The 16,316-nt window shown below is 40.6% G+C and overlaps 1 protein-coding gene across 2 annotated transcripts in view; it reads left to right on the top strand.

Moving 5' to 3' along the window:
* Positions 1-16,316, top strand: part of LOC120543939 — a 309,254-nt gene that overhangs the window by 5,548 nt on the left and 287,390 nt on the right. The window contains exon 2 of one of the 2 annotated variants that reach the window (XR_005636415.1): positions 6,405-6,574. The exons of the other annotated variant lie outside the window; for it this stretch is intronic. The gene's annotated coding sequence lies outside the window, so the exon portion shown is untranslated. Of the gene's footprint in view, positions 1-6,404; positions 6,575-16,316 lie in introns of those variants that run through there. 2 annotated transcript variants of the gene reach the window in all.

Here is a 16,316-nt window from a genome sequence, read left to right as displayed (position 1 = left end):
ATCTAGCAGAACTTCCAAAGGGGAAATTTCAAGAATTGGACAAATTAATATCCAGATTCATCTGGCAGAGGAAGAGGCCAAGAATTCGCAATAAGACTCTTCAACTAGAAAAATACAAAGGAGGCCTCTCTCTCCCGTAATTCTTAAGAATTACTACCAAGGGGTGCAGATAAAAACTTTAGTTAATATCTGCAACCCTTCTTATAAAGCGAAGTGGAAAGACATAGAATGTCAGATATCTAGTGATATTCCATTACAAGCAATCATTGGAGACAGTGGATTGGTTGCCTGTCTAAAAGACATAAACCCGTTGATAAAAATGTCAATTAAGATTTGGCACAGGGTAGTCAGTGAAAACAAGGCCAAAGAGCCATATTGGATCATAATATGGATAGGATATGACTCAGATTTATTAAAAAAACAGGATGGATGAAAGCTTTAAACAGTGGGCCGATAAAGGGTTAATAAAACACTGTGACCTCTATGAGGGGGGCACGCTGCGACAATTCCAGGATCTTAAAATTCGATTCGGTTTAACAGTCAAGATTTTTATAGAGTTTTACAACTTGGACATTACCTAGAGAAAATAACGAAAAAGGAAGAATTGCCACAAACTAATTTGGTTATAGTGAGTTAATTCTACTCAGCTACAGTAGAAATACTGTACTGAACGTGGAAACATATCGGATATATATGGTGTTACAAGAGGTTAGGGCTGTCCCAAACCATTGTTTTTTTTAAACGATTAATCTAGCAATTATTTTTTCGATTAGTCGACTAATCTAACTATTCATTTTTCGATTAATCTAACGATTATTTTTTCAATTGCCGATTATTTTCCCATTGCTCAATTATTAACAATTTACACAAAACAAATTTCTATAAGGTTCAAATCTCTATTTATTAAAACTGTTTCACACTGCACTGTTCAAATAAAATTTTGTAATAGAATTTTTAGTGCAACCTGAAGCCCGATACAAAAATAAAGTAAACAGAGCAAGTGCAAAAAGAATAGCCTGTGTTTGCTTTTTGTAACACTAGTAGGTAAAATAATGAATAAGCTCTTGTTTAAAGGTATAGTGGAGGATTTTCCCGAATTTTAGAAAAGATCCGCCCTCTCCACTTTTTGAAAAAATGCACATGCGCAACACTCTGCCTGCTCCCGAGAGGGAACGCCTATTAAACGTGTGCACGAGAGTGCACTGTTTACAAGTTGCTGTCGGCATGGCTCATACAAGCTACTTTCAGAAAGAAGATTTGCACTTTTTCACAAATGGAGATGTTTACCGTTTCTGTGCGGTGCGTGACTTGTGCCAGGGCTAGCATCGCTAATCATAGCTTACATCAACTTTCACTAGCAGTGATTTTAAATGGATTTCTCCAAATAGCACGCCAAACTTTACCTGTCGAGTAGAAACTTCGCGACTGATGCATCAGTGGGAAGCCCAACCTGTGCTTTTAACGCACGCCAGCGTGTGAAACATTCTCCCAAAAACACTCCGGTCTTGTTTCTTTCTTCAGAGGCCTTTCTCTTCTTGTCATACCTTTCGTAGACACTCGTAGCTCACCACAAATATACACCTGAAAGTATTCATGCGCAGAAAGCGAAAACTACCCTAGGGACGAGCACGTACCACGGCCTTACGTAAACATATCGCCAGAATGATTGACAACTAGGAGGACCAATAGTCTTGATGATCCACCCGGAAAAAGAAAATCCTCCATAATACCTTTAACATCCAAGCACTTTTCCCTTTTAATTTAACTTTAATTATGTGTATCTAAAGGCTGGTTAAGCACTGTAGGGAGGAGAAGTTGGACAGTTGTTTTTGTCTCGTTCCAGTGATTGGCACATCTGGGTGATGGCGTTGGATATGCGTTAGCATGTTAGATGTATTTCCACTCACATACCCAACAACTGCTGAACAACACTGACACACAGTCCTCGTCTCATCCACCACTCTCTTGCCTGTAGCCTACTACTGGAACTGACCCCAAGACTGACGTTTTCGAGGCGGGGACGGCATGAGACAAGAGGACGTGACATGGGAAGCTCCAGATTGCAGCCGTACAGTTTCAAATTTTTTCCAAACTTGCGATCTTAAAGAGGCCGGCAGGGAACACTTGTGGGTCGCCACCACTCGCCATACTCGTCCTTTCGTGCTGCTATCTCTGACTCACTCACTGGACTGTCGACCTAACAAAAAAACTGCACGTAGGCGGAGGAGCTCGGCTAGCTTCAGAGCTAAGGCGGGGCTACAGTTTAGGTGTCCCTATAACCCGAGTATCTAACAGTAGTTGCACATTACATTAGTTCCGCATTACATTAATTAATTTGCACGCAAGTTTTATTTATTTATTTTATTTAGTGACGCGTCGAAACAAATTTTTTTTGTCGACGCATTTACGTAATCGATGACGTCGACTAATCGTCCCAGCCCTACAAGAGGTAGAGGGGAATGATACTGCATACAGTACAGGCCAAAAGTTTGGACACACCTTCTCATTCAATGTGTTTCTTTATTTTCATGACTATTTACATTGTAGATTCTCACTGAAGGCATCAAAACTATGAATGAACACATATGGAATTATGTACTTAACAAAAAAGTGTGAAATAACTGAAAACATGTCTTATATTTTAGATTCCTCAAAGTAGCCACCCTTTGCTTTTTTTGATAACTCTGCAAACCCTTGGTGTTCTCTCAATGAGCTTCACGAGGTAGTCACCTGAAATGGTTTTACCTTCACAGGTGTGCAAAGGGTCGCTACTTAGAAGAATCTAAAATATAAGACATGTTTTCAGTTATTTCAAAATTTTTTGTTAAGTACATAATTCCATATGTGTTCATTCATAGTTTTGATGCCTTCAGTGAGAATCTACAATGTAAATAGTCATGGAAATAAAAAGGAAATGCATTTGAATGAGAAGGTGTGTCCAAACTTTTGGCCTGTACTGTATATATAAAGGAGAAATGGGGGAAGTAGAGTTACATTGTGATGCAGATGGAAATGTGGGGGAAAATAATTTAACAACAGTGGAAAAGTGCATCTGCTCTGTCCTGGAGAGAATTTGGGTGGCTCAAAGGATTTCTCTGGGAGCAAAGTACATCCTGTTGGAGATCCTGAGGCGAGAATAAGGCAACACATTTTCATGTGTTTAGGGACTGCCCGGCCATTTCAAAATATTGGAAAAAAATTAAATTGACCATGGAGAAAATCTTGAAAATAGGGATTCCATCAGAGTAAACAAACAAATATATGTATAATATCCTAAATATATGTATAATATCCTATTACTAGTGAGTAAGAAAGAAATCACAAGCAAATGGTTGGTAAAAGTTTCTCCTACATCGAGGACTGGATCATTGTGGTTCAGGAAATTTTTATAATGGAGAAATTAACATTCATTCTCAGGCTTTGTAATGGCAAAATTACATTTTGTCATGATTCTTTATATTTTTTGTCTTATTTCTGTTTTAGTTACTCTCACAATGCTGAAAGGGAGTTTATCTCATTCCCACATGTAGATTCTGATTCTCACTGAACTAAGTGAGATGGATACTTCATGGATATATTAGTGTTTTACAATTGCTTACACACTAAAATTAAAACTTCCCCACAATTAGCAAAACCTTACACTCAAGGAGCAAAACACTGGCCTAGATCTGCACAACTGTAAGCACATTGTCAGCTTCACACTTTTTTGCAAAACATCACACACAGTGATTTGCAAAACACTAAACACACTTGTATTTGACACAGATATTTATCATGATGTCATTTCCTTGGAATTTCAAAGCAAAGGCTTTCAAATGAACACACCCATGAACCAATTGATTAAACACAGCCACCAGGTATGAAAACACATGATTGGTTAATTGTAGACACACCAATCAGGTTTAAGCACTATATAAAATGCAGCAGGTAAGTTCACCTGCCTTCAACCAAAATGGAAGAAGTCAGAAGAAGAAGACTGAGACTGAGAGTGAGAGGGAGAATCCACAGAGGAGGAGAAGGAGGAAGAGGCCGAGCCAGAGGTAGAGGCCGAGGTGGAGGTGGAGGTAGAGGGAGAGGGAGAGGGAGAGGGAGAGGAAGACCTGAAGCCGGAGAATATGCTCAAAGAAGAAGAGGACCAAATTTATCAAATGAAAGTCGCGCAACACTAGTGGACCATGTTGTGAACCACGGATTGATGCTGAGGGAGACTGGACTAAGAGTTCAGCCAAATCTTAGTAGATATACAGCGGCATCTGTCATGAGGACATTTCAACAAGGAAACAGGTCAAAGAAAATCTGTCTCCAGTTACAGTAATCAGTCCCTCCAGGATTTCGCGGCCTTCTTTTGAGATTGTTGCGGTCCAAAATGCCTGATTTCGCGGGAGCTTTTGTAAAAATTGCGATAAAAGTTGCGATGTATTTTGTTTGTTGCAATGAAGTTGCGGGAGACAGTGAAAGTTTCAAAAAAGTTGCGATTTTTTTTTTTTTTTTGTACTTTAAAAATAAAAAGGAAACATGTTTTGGGGAGAATAAAACTATCCTGGGCTGAGATTTCCTAGTAACCTTACCAAAAAGGCTCAGGATGCTGCAAATGTTGGTATAATATGAAAATGGCTGGTTGATTTAAGACAAAAAAAATATAATTTATTGAATGAATCAAATTTGAAAATATCTATCAGTGGCTTGTTGATCTTTACATTGTTAGTTAATTTCCTAACCTGGCCTGGGACACACATTCATACAGTTTGATAAAGTACTGACTTTGACTTATCATTGCACTTACAATAACGAGCGTAGCTGTCCTCAATTTAGGTCATTGTGTCGTCTCATCTCCTTTTTCTCCTGCATCCACCGTGTGTGTTGTTTGTGTGTGTGTCTGTGTTTGTGTGTGTGTGTGTGTCACTGTGTGTGTGTTTGTGTGTGTGTGTGTGTCACTGTGTGTGTGTTTGTGTGTGTGCAAGCGTCAGTCGCGGAGGGAACGGAGCAGTAGCCCCACCCACAGCAGAGAGCCGACAGCCAGGATTGAAACGGCAGCAACTTCAGCAACTTTTAAATCGTTAAAGTCTAAATCGTTGCACGTCTTGCAAAAAAGTTTACCCCCGCTTTCGTAAAGAACATCTGGAGACTGTTTTTCACGGTCCTTTGCTGTTATTTTTGTAGGTAAATGTGAGACGTTGGCAGCATACATGTCTGCTGCGCATGCTGCTGCATCTTCTTTACAAAACAAGGAAGTGAGTTCGCTGACGTATGACAACGCTTTGCAGGAGACCGCGATGATTGGTCAACGTTGCAGAAAAGTTGCAGTGATTGGTCAAAATTGCGAGTCGCACCAAAGTCGCGGTGATTGGTTGAATTTGCGTGAATTGGCGCAATCGCGACATCGCGAAATCCTGGAGGGACTGAGTAATCAGCTGCTCATTGTATGCACCATATCAGCACTCTTGATACCCCTCCCTGTGACATTTGAGGATTGAGGGTCGAGAACGATAAGGAGGAATGGGGGCCCATATTCACGCGAGGGTTTATGATCTCAGGCCCCAGGCTCAGGTACCCCTCATTCAGTCCCCAGGCTCAGGTACCCCTCATTCAGTCCCCAGGCTCAGGTACCCCTCATTCAGTCCCCAGGCTCAAGTACCCCTCATTCAGTCCCCAGGCTCAGGTACCCCTCATTCAGTCCCCAGGCTCAGGTATCCCTCATTCAGGCCCCAGGCTCAGGTATCCCTCATTCAGGCCCCAGGCTCAGGTACCCCTCATTCAGTCCCCAGGCTCAGGTATCCCTCATTCAGGCCCCAGGCTCAGGTATCCCTCATTCAGGCCCCAGGCTCAGGTAGCCCTCATTGAGGCCATGGAGGATGCCTGTGACCAAGTCGACACCGCAGCTGTGCAAGGATGGATTCAACATTCAAGACATCCAATGAGGATATCGCCTGTGATGTTGATGAAATTCTCTGGCCAGATCCAGCTAGGCGAAGAGATAACGTCTAGTATTTTCTGTACTTTGTCAGATCTGTTTGTGGAGCTAACAGTGTTATGCACACTTCTGTAGTAGCATGAAAACTGGGACATGTTTTGTTGTTGATTCTCCATGTGGACATGTTGACTGATTTGGGTATATGGAGAGAAATAAATTATATTTTTTGTCTGCAGCATTGGTCTTGTTTAGTGTTTGGTGAACTTATTGTATATTTTCACTTTCTCTGTGTACTTCATTTACAGTACTCTAATCACTGAGAAGTAGAATTGCTAATAGTGTTTTAGGTTAGCAACAGCAGTGTGTATCTGGTTAAAACATAATTAAGTCAAATGAAACGTGTGTGTTTCATATGGTAACAAAATATAGTTAAATCAGCTGTTTAGTGCTTTTGTGCCTGTTGTTAATCTGCCTCCTGTTCTCCTGTCTGCAGTTTTGTCACCTGGAATATTCCCTACACCTCTGCCTGTCTGTCTGCATCACCAGCATTATTGGATCTTCACAAACCCTCCAGCTGGCTCACTTACACCCACTGCCCCACCATCTGGACTCGCCTGCTTTCACATTTCAATATCCAAATAAATACTCACCTTGTTCATTCTACTTACCTCGTCCGGGTCTGCTTTTGGGTACCTGTTCTTGTGAAACCAGACACTGTGTGTGTGTGTGTGTGTGTGTGTGTGTGTGTGTGTGTGTCTGTGTGTGTGCGTGTGTGCGTGTGTGTCTGTATGAAGGTAAATATGGTGCAAAAGGTGAGAGCTTGTAGAATACAATGTGAGAACTTGCAGAACAAAAAATCTGAACTTGTATGTTAAAATTTGTACTTGTAAAAAATATTCACACACCTGTGATCTGAATTTGAAGTCACACAAAGAAGAAACACACACGAGAGCTTGTAAAAAAAAATCTGAACTTGTAAATAGAAATTTGTACTTGTAGAAAATATTCACACACCTGTATTCTGAATGTAAAGTCGCAGAAAAAATATTCACAAATGTGTAGATTGATGTTTGCATAAACACATATGTTGCTCTCTCGCATCACGAAGTGGCGAATCTGCGCCTTGACTTTTGCACCACCAACACATTTGGTGCAAAACTAATCAGTACCTGTGGACTACGGCTGTGGAGCTCTGAGCCAACAGGACAGGGAGAGCAGGGTCTCTATCGCCAGATGAGGGACAACTCTGTCCGGTTTATTTATGTAGCATGGAAGTTTGGTGGAATAGCAAGCTAGCGTTAGCTAACTAAAAACCAGCCTGCTTCTAAATAAATACCTTTTAATTATCAACACTTTTTAACAGTCAAACTGAAACACTCGCAGTGAGCTCCAGGTCCTGCTGCCGCAGACGGACCGTCACCAGCGGGTATCGGCCAGCGTAGCAACATTGCTATTATCGCCAGAAAGCTTCGCTGCCGACCTCGACCTGCAGTCAGAGCTCCAGCGGGACACGGAGAGCCCCACACCCGGTAGCAGCTACACAAGGGAGGTCCGATCCACAGAGGGATATTAAATAATATCAACTCTTCAGATCTCAGAGACTTCCAGGGTTTAGAGATTCCCAGATCAGTTGGCTGGGTGGCGAACTACAGGATCGAGACTCTGAACGTAGACGGATTTCCCTGGATTCATTCTTCATGGTGGAAGGACAAACGGAAACCAAACTCATATGGGCCCCAACGTTGAACATCTCTGAACTCTTGTCATCAAAGAACAATTGAGCTCATAGAACTGAAAAGGGTTTCTGTAATGTGCACGCTTTATTATTTTAAATACCTAGTTAATAATGGAAAAATGACATTTATGAATTATTAAAAACTAAATATTTTTCATTTATAAATTTAATTTAGTTTCATTATTTATTAAGTATAAATCATGTACTTACAAACGTATTTTTCTAGATACGCTCATTTAGTATGAACAAACCATTTATAACTGTGTGAACAAATGCTTTACTGATGATGAACTATGTATGAACAATAAGTTAATTATGAACAAACCATTAACTAATCGGTAACTAATGCTTAATAAATGACGAATTGTGTGTAGTTATTATAAAGTGCTACCTTTACTTTAAATGAACAGGGAATGGTTTCCAGTGAAACTACATTCATTGAGACTTTTGTTTGCTCAAATCAAATCAAGAATTCTTTTCCCGACACAATATCATTACACTCAGGACTGAGACACATTATGACACATCGTATTTTTTTTCTTCTTCTTCTTCTTCAGAACTGCTCTGGAATATTTCCCAACAGCACTGGAATAAGTCCAAAAACTTGGAAAAGGTGTTGCAGCAGCCGTTCCAGTCGCAGCCGTTGCAGCAGCCCCCACCGTCCTCATCGTCCCCACAGTCTCCACGGTCCCCACCACCTTCCCTGTTATAGTTGCCGCTGTCATCTGAGAGAGAGAGAAAAAATAGAGCGAGAGAGAGAGAGGGAGATAGAGATTTTTTACGTTAAAAAGTGTAAAAGCTGTTTCACGTGAAGTCCACTTTTCTTTGAATCGATACCAGCGCTCCCGCTGTTAACCTTAACATAAGATGACATCAGGGAAAACTTCCTAAAATGTCAATATCTTTTAAATCCACGCGACGAGGTGAATTTAATGGTAGCCAAATTAAAGAGTAGCACTTTGACATTGTAAAATATCATTACTCTTAATTTCTTCCGGTGGTAATTCTTATTGGTCCACCTGAAAACACTAAAATGAGAGATTTCAACACGTGTGCAGCAAGAATTTTGTTACTAAGTCCAATATACAAATGTCAGTTTTAGCCAAACTGCCTATAAATTACATGAATTAACTCTGCCTTCTTCTCCTCTTGGAGAACTTCTATATTCTATAACAGGTTCAGGTTATCTGTACCTGTGTGTCTAAACCTCCGTTAGCTCGGGGTCAGACGACCTCTCTATGGATCAGAATCTAAATCTTTATGGTTTTACGTAGCATTTGTGTACATTTGATTTTCAGTGAGACATTGCAACCCATCTAATAATAATGATAATGTTCTTTGTGTCACTGTTTGAGTGGTTTAATAAACCGGTTAATGAGAGAACTTTACTCTCTTCTCTGACACGTAAAATCCTCGGCCAGTCTAGCATGTCCTAGTCCTATATCCTAGAGCACGTTTTTCTCCCATCCAGGAATACTGTGCAGCACGGTGTGGAGAAAGGTCTGGCAAAGCAAGACTAAGTTGGTCCGGACTGTGTGTCGCTTAGCCAGAACTTCCTCCACAGCTCTGCGGAGGAAGGTCTGGCTAATCAGCATTCTGGAATGGTAGATTAATGAGAGCTTGTTCCCATGCTATTTTGCTGTTTCCCCAACAAGCACAAGGCCCCAAAGGGTCTCAGAAAGCCTTCATGAAAATGGAAATTACTTCAAAATCGGATTTAGAATTGGATAAGGAAAAGCAGTGAGGAAATGTATTTTGAAATAAGGAAATAATTGCCCTTTAAAATGTCTTTTGAAAAGCTGTATTCTTAAATTAAAGGTGTTCTAAGCGTTTTTTAGGGTACAACTTTTTTTTTCACACACAGCAAACATTTCCTCACTATCCGCGAGCTGCCAGCGTCTGAAGCGACGAGTGTTTGTAAAACGTACCGGGGAGAGCAGCAGCTACATGGGGTTTAGGCCGAAATTCCGCGTAAGGAGGTTGGTTGTAATGAAAAGTGGCCAGTTTAAACCCCAAAATGTTATCATAATGATGAATGTAAAATATTAACTGTTATAAAAAATGTTAAGTGGTTGGCTTTCTTGATTCAATGTAATTGGCAAGCAAAGAAAAACATTTCTTCACACAAACGCCCAACCCCTCTGTGTTTTTCAAGCACATAGCACGGCGTGTGCGCTTTGTGAGTTTGTAGAGAAGTGTAAAAGACCGGTCTACAGTCTGCGCTTCTTTTCCTAGAACTCGTATTTCTTTCAGAGGACTTTGTGCAATAAATCCATATTCTTAGATCTAATATTTATAGTATTTTTTCCATATCTTATTCATTTTCGGTCCTTTTATTGTCGTTAGCTGTGATGCTAAAGCAGTTTTAGGTTTCCCATGATGGTTTTGAAAGTTTTGGACCAGAGGAGTTGCTTTCAGGGCCGTGAAATAAAGTCGGAAAAATACATATTTGACCGACCCACAATGCTGCAATATATAGTATTGATTTTGGCTTTTTGAATTGATAGACATTTTGAATTGAGACATTTGAATATAGTGCTCATATGCCTACATGTATGTAGTTGGACAAGTTAGTAAATTACAATTGAGAAATCCCCTTGATCATGTCTGATATTTTTGCCAGGAGGACAGCACGGGTAAAGGGGGTATACTTTGAGATATAGTGCCCAGGGGCACCACATTGTCTTAATAGAGGCCTGAGCCCACCCACAACCTTTTCCTTAGAATAACAGCATCAAAAGTGACGCCAGCAATCCGGACCAAGTGCGTTTCGATAAAGCGCGTTATATGACACTAAAGGAGACTTTTAGCGTCAATAACAACGGCAAAGGCTCCTAAACAAGCATCCATATTTTACGAGATGGGAGGGAGAATGTGTTGAAATCTCTCATTTTAGTGTTTTCAGGTGCACCAGTAAGAATTACCACTGGAAGAAATTAAGATTAATGATATTTTACAAAGTCAAAAGTGCTACTCTTTAATTTGGCTAACATCAAATTCACCTCGTTAAAAGATATTGACATATTAGGAAGTTTTCCCTGATGTCATCTTATGTTAAGGTTAACAGCGGGAGCGCTGGTACCGATTCAAAGAAAAGTGGACTTCACGTGAAACAGCTTTTACAAAAATGTAAAACATCTCTCTCTCTCTCCCTCTCTCTGTCCCTCTTTCTCTCTCTCTTCCTCTCTCTCACTCTCACCTCTCTCTCTCTCTCTCTCTCTGAGTGGCGGATGGAGTGTGGAGAGCATGGATTGTGCTGGTTTGTTTCAGTGTGTGAGTTTATCTTAATTTTTTCTTTTCTCTTTTTGTGTCTGTGTACGTGTTTATTTCTTTTCATTAGTTAGTGGTTAGTTAAGCGTTTTGGTATGTTGGTGGTGGTGTAACTGGCGGTGTGTCATTGTGTGACACAATGCCGTTGGCTGCGGCTGAGCTTGAGAAGCTGACTCGGTGTCATGCTATCAATCTCAGCCCAGATGTACAGTGTTCTGTGGAAGAGGCAGGTTTAGCGGTGGGAGAGGTGGTTGGGTTATGCAGCATTAAGGGGCGATCCACACGGAAACGTTTTTGGTGCAAATGAACGTTTTGCATCGTTTGGGCCGATCGTCCAAACGAACCCTATAAACACACTGCCTGAAAACGCACTTTTTTGCAACCTGGTCCCGGGGTGAAAAAATTCGAAAACACCTCCCTTTCAGCAACATTTGGGTGGCAAAGCCGCATACGTGTGTGTCGATAATGTCATCGCCACACCACTAGACCTGTAGCCTTTGACCTCTTACCCCGCATTAGCTAGTGCACAGCCACTGACACGACTGTGGTCAAGCTAACCATAGCCCATCTCCATGGTCAAACCAGCTCACTTCATCTAAATACTTTATCTCTGCTCCCTGACACTTCCTTCTGCTCTGCTGGTCCTGCATTCTACACAAGATATATTGCTAACGTTATGTAGCTAACGTTAAACATCGCTGCATTCAATACAATAAAACCGGACATATTGTTATCCAAAATGGCTCAAATGGGTAAGAACCCATATCTCATTCACTGGTACTGTTCCCTCCTTAATAACAGGCAACAGCTGGTCAGGGTGAATAACACCTATTCCCCCATGGTCACAACCAGCTGTGGTGCCCCACAAGAATGTGTTAGCTCTCCTCAACCACCATATCATCACATTTTCCGATGATACTGCACTGGTAGCTCTGATGAAGGAGGGGGAGGGGGCTGACCTCTATGTGGAAACGGTGAATAATCTGGCAAAGTGGTGTGATTTAAATGCCCTCATCCTCAATACACAGAAAACTGAGGAGATTATCTTCGGCACCTCTCATGACTGCCACATTACACCAATGACCATTCACAATCAAATCATAAAACAGAATTCATCCTTCAAATACCTTGGAGTGCACGTAGACAGTGACCTTTCCTGGACTTATCATGTAGATTATATCTACTAGGAGACTTAGGTCATTCGGAGCGTGTAGCAAAATCCTGTTTCTTTTCTTTGTGTCAACAATTCAAAGCATCCTGCAGTATGGAGGCGCATTGTGGTTTGGGGGCCTTTCAGTTCATCTGAAGGCCAGGATTCTGCAGCTCCTGAGGATTTGTTCCAAATTGGTGGGACGTTCAGTGGAGAATGCGTTCACTGAAAGCCACGTATTGCACACTGTCAGACTGGCTGACAAAATCTCCCAGGACTCTTCCCATGTGTTGCATGGGGAGTACCAACTCCTGCCCTCCGGGAGGCGCTATAGGGTCCCAGACTGCAGAAAGAACAGATAGAAACACTCATTTGTTCCCTTGTCAATATCTCTGTTGAATCAACACAGGATATCAAAAAAGTGATAGTTCCCCCCTTTATTTACTTTTATCTATTTTTACTTGTATCTATATATTTATGGCTATTTAAGATTTGCTTGCTCTTGCAGTGCAGGGACCCCTCATATTAATTAAGTATCTATGTTTTAGTCATACCTCTATGTTTTTCGCTTTTGTTTTTAGGTTGTTGTGTTGTTGTTGTGTTGTGATTGTGACCAATGGCACGCTGGCAATATGTGTGCAAGAGAGTTACTGATGTGGTGAAATCATGGTTGAAATGCTGAAGCACTCTCTCATCGGCACGCCAAATTACAACGTTCACAGTTGCGCGACGCCGCGACCTGTTATTTATGGTAGTTTGATTGACTCCTATCTCTGACTGGGAACAATACAAAGAGGATAACCAACGGCCGCTGAGGCAGATGAACTAACGCTGGTCTTGTTACTGTAAGTAGGATACATTAAAACCTTCATGAGTTAAAAGCCAATACTTATCAATGAACTCACCTGTGTAGACCGGCATAAACATGTAGAAAGCCATATTTCAATCTGCTCTGTCTGCCCAGTCCACTCTTGTCCACCGCGCTGTTTTACGCTAACACAGCTCCACTCTGCAAATAGTGAATTTTTTACAAAACAAGCTAAAACAAAAGCTGTCGTTTTGTAGTTTTCTTGAAATTTGGACAAATTCTTATAAACTTAAGCTCGCTGAAGAAACCATCCTCTCCGCTGGAGCGGTAAATATGGATTTATTATAAGACCAAAACAAATACATGTGGCTAGGCTACTTAATATGCATGTGAATGATGCAATATGTTCATGTTCTTCATTCCTGATAATGATGCTGGTTGTGTTATTATTATTTTGCCACAGCATTGTTTCATTGAAAATGAGGCATACAGGACCTGCTTATCAGTCCATTCATCATTAAAGCTGGGCTTCTCCACAAATTTTCGCTTCAGGCTCTTTGACAGTGATATTTTTGTCAGCCCATTCTCCACCGCTGCATACTAAAACCATGTTTCCATAATCATAATAATAATGTACAATAATACTAATTACATGGTCCTGATTATAAGAAATAAATGTTATCAAATGTTGCTATGGAATAAAATTACAGATTCCCTGGATATTACCTTCTGATGTGATGTCATAATTAAACTTAATGTTGACATGGCACACTAATAAACAATATTTTGAAAAGGGCACTTCATATCAAAAAGGTTGCCGACCCCTGGTCTATCATGTTATGCTCAGGAGTGACTGAAGACTATGCTCTTCTCCATTTTTGGTGAATTTCTGTAGCAGTAACAGCGCCACCAAAGGCCTGGAATATGAAGTAGCACGTTGAGTCATTTACAAATGGATCCGTTTGGACGCAGATTTTCTTGACACGATGCCAGGGAAAGCGGGGAAAAAAAAGATTGTTTTGTTTGGACGTGGCCTAAGTCTGCTTCCCGTTTGAACCATAGACAGTATATAGAAATGGACACAGCGATGCCATAGACTTCAACAGAGACCAGTGAAGGCTATTAGAAGCACTTCTCCGCTGAGGGCTGAGCGTTATTGCACAGTGCGGTGTTCATTTTAGGACAACCTAAGATTGTCATCCTGAGACAAAACTTTTTCAGAAAAAAAGTTGTCAGAAATACCGTTGCCCACATGAGAGAGCTGTTGACTAGCTTTCTGAATTAGCTAGCTAAAGTAGCTAAAAGCTTTTACAGTGAATACACGGCAGTTCTTCATTTTTTTTTCTTATCAAGCTTTATTGAAAGGAGTGGATATACAGCAGGGAATACAGTTTATTTACCCCTGCCGTTGATTGCTTTATTATTAGTATGTCAACAATGTGCACAGAATGGTTGACGCTCTTTCACCTACACCCATCAGGAAATGGGAAAAAGCTTTGAAGTGGGACATATCAAGTTAGGTCCACAACTACGAGGGTAAGTAACATAAATTAAGAATGTAGCATATGGCACTAGCATATAGCCTAGCTTGATGTCCATAAACAATTAGATTTTCTTTATAGAGTTTAGCTAGACTGAACGACATATAACGGACAGTATGTGTACAGTATATGTAATGACCCCACTTTGTATTGTTTCCTTGTTTGGTTCAATATGTTCCTGCGGTTTGGCTAATTCCATATTAGAGTCAAACTGTATTACAACTGAAAGAACACCAGAAACTGGATTGTTGGTGTCAGTTTTTGCATCACTTTTGTGTTGTTCATCAGAATTTAGTCTTCATTCCTTCATATAACATTAGTCTGAAAATGATGAAATAATATCAGGCTGTTTAAAGTATTTTGGTTGTTTCTCTTCTTCCAGGTGTAACTGAAGTACCCCTGTTGAGCTGCATCACAGCTGCACCGTGTGCATGGACCAGTGTGGTACAACCACACTACTGTGTTGTTCCAGTCAGTTCATTACTCCCAACTCAACATCCTATTGGTTCCCCCTGTACTCACCTCAGGGGCGTAGGCAGAAATAGTATTTTGGGCGGGCCAGTACAAAAGTGGGTGGGCCATTTTCTAAAAGACGAAGTAGCAAAAAGGACTAACTGAAAAAAACAGCGACGATTTTACCTTCCAACATACTGCATTACAACGGCAATAACAGTACTGTCTCCAACATGCTCAACTAACAAACCTCCGTCTAAAATGTTTGTACACAACAATATAGACAAAAACCTGTAGATTGTAACATATTCAGGCTAAAATATATTTGCACTGGCAGCAACAGCAGCATTGGCTCTGCACAGCACTGTTATAAAATTAACCCTTTTATTGCACAAAGTGGCAACTAAACATGAACCCACACAGCAGAGAAGGTGTTTACATACTGCAGGACATAGAATAGCCTCCATCAGACAGAAATCACACATGTAACAATGCAACAGCATTGTTGCTTCAGGACTACGGTCAGATCATGAGCAGCAAATAAAAGAAAATCAAAGAATGAAAACTTCCAGCCAAGCATTGTTTAGCTAAATTATGAAAGATATAATGAAAAGTGGCCAGCCAGGTGCCAAATCTTAGACAGTGTATTAAGTCCACGGCAGTGACAGGATCAAAGAAAACTCAAAACTAGGTCACTCGCAGAGAAGTTATCTTCTTATTTATTCTTCTTATCTATACCCTGATCAAGACAAATTGTTTTTTCATGTTCCGATAACCTTTATAAAAAAACAGTACAATTAAATTTACCAGAGCCGACACTTGGTAAATGATTTTAATTTACCAAGTGTCAAAACAATGAGTAATTCATAACAAACTGCACAATACTTGACACAAAACCTAAAAAGCGTATGGTACTCCTGTGAAGCAGTACACTTTGACTGTAGGATTTACTGTAGCAGGAACATTGATCTTGGCAAACAGATGACCCAGGTACAGGTGAGTTTATGACCAGGGTTATGATATGATCTAAAATAAAGATAAAATAAGCCTAGTGTTCACAAGAGGGATGATTCAGGTATTGAAACTCAAACAAAGAATAATTCAATTAAATAAGAGGTATATACAACTAGTAGAAGATAAATTAACTATACAAGAGCAATTAAGTTGAGTCAAGTTGACAGTGTACACCAGAATAATATATACTGTGATTAAGTAATCATACTTAGTGTTGTCTGTACTAATATAAGAAAACAGAAAAATAACATAGTGTATGATGCAATATGGCGAACAACCGAGTCCCATATGACCCCAAGAGACTTTAAGTGCAGGTGTTGATGATGTTGCAGATGGTTGTAGTCTATAGCCAGCCATAGAGTAGGTAGATCTGGAGCTGCAGGGTGACTTCTAGCTTTCATAGGTTGGTGATAAGACACCAACCCAAGGCTATG

This window comes from Perca fluviatilis, chromosome 16 (genome assembly GCF_010015445.1).
Source record: "Perca fluviatilis chromosome 16, GENO_Pfluv_1.0, whole genome shotgun sequence".
Lineage (NCBI taxonomy): Eukaryota > Metazoa > Chordata > Actinopteri > Perciformes > Percidae > Perca > Perca fluviatilis.
Note: the sequence above shows the minus strand (reverse complement) of the source record. Positions and strands in the feature narration are given on the sequence as shown.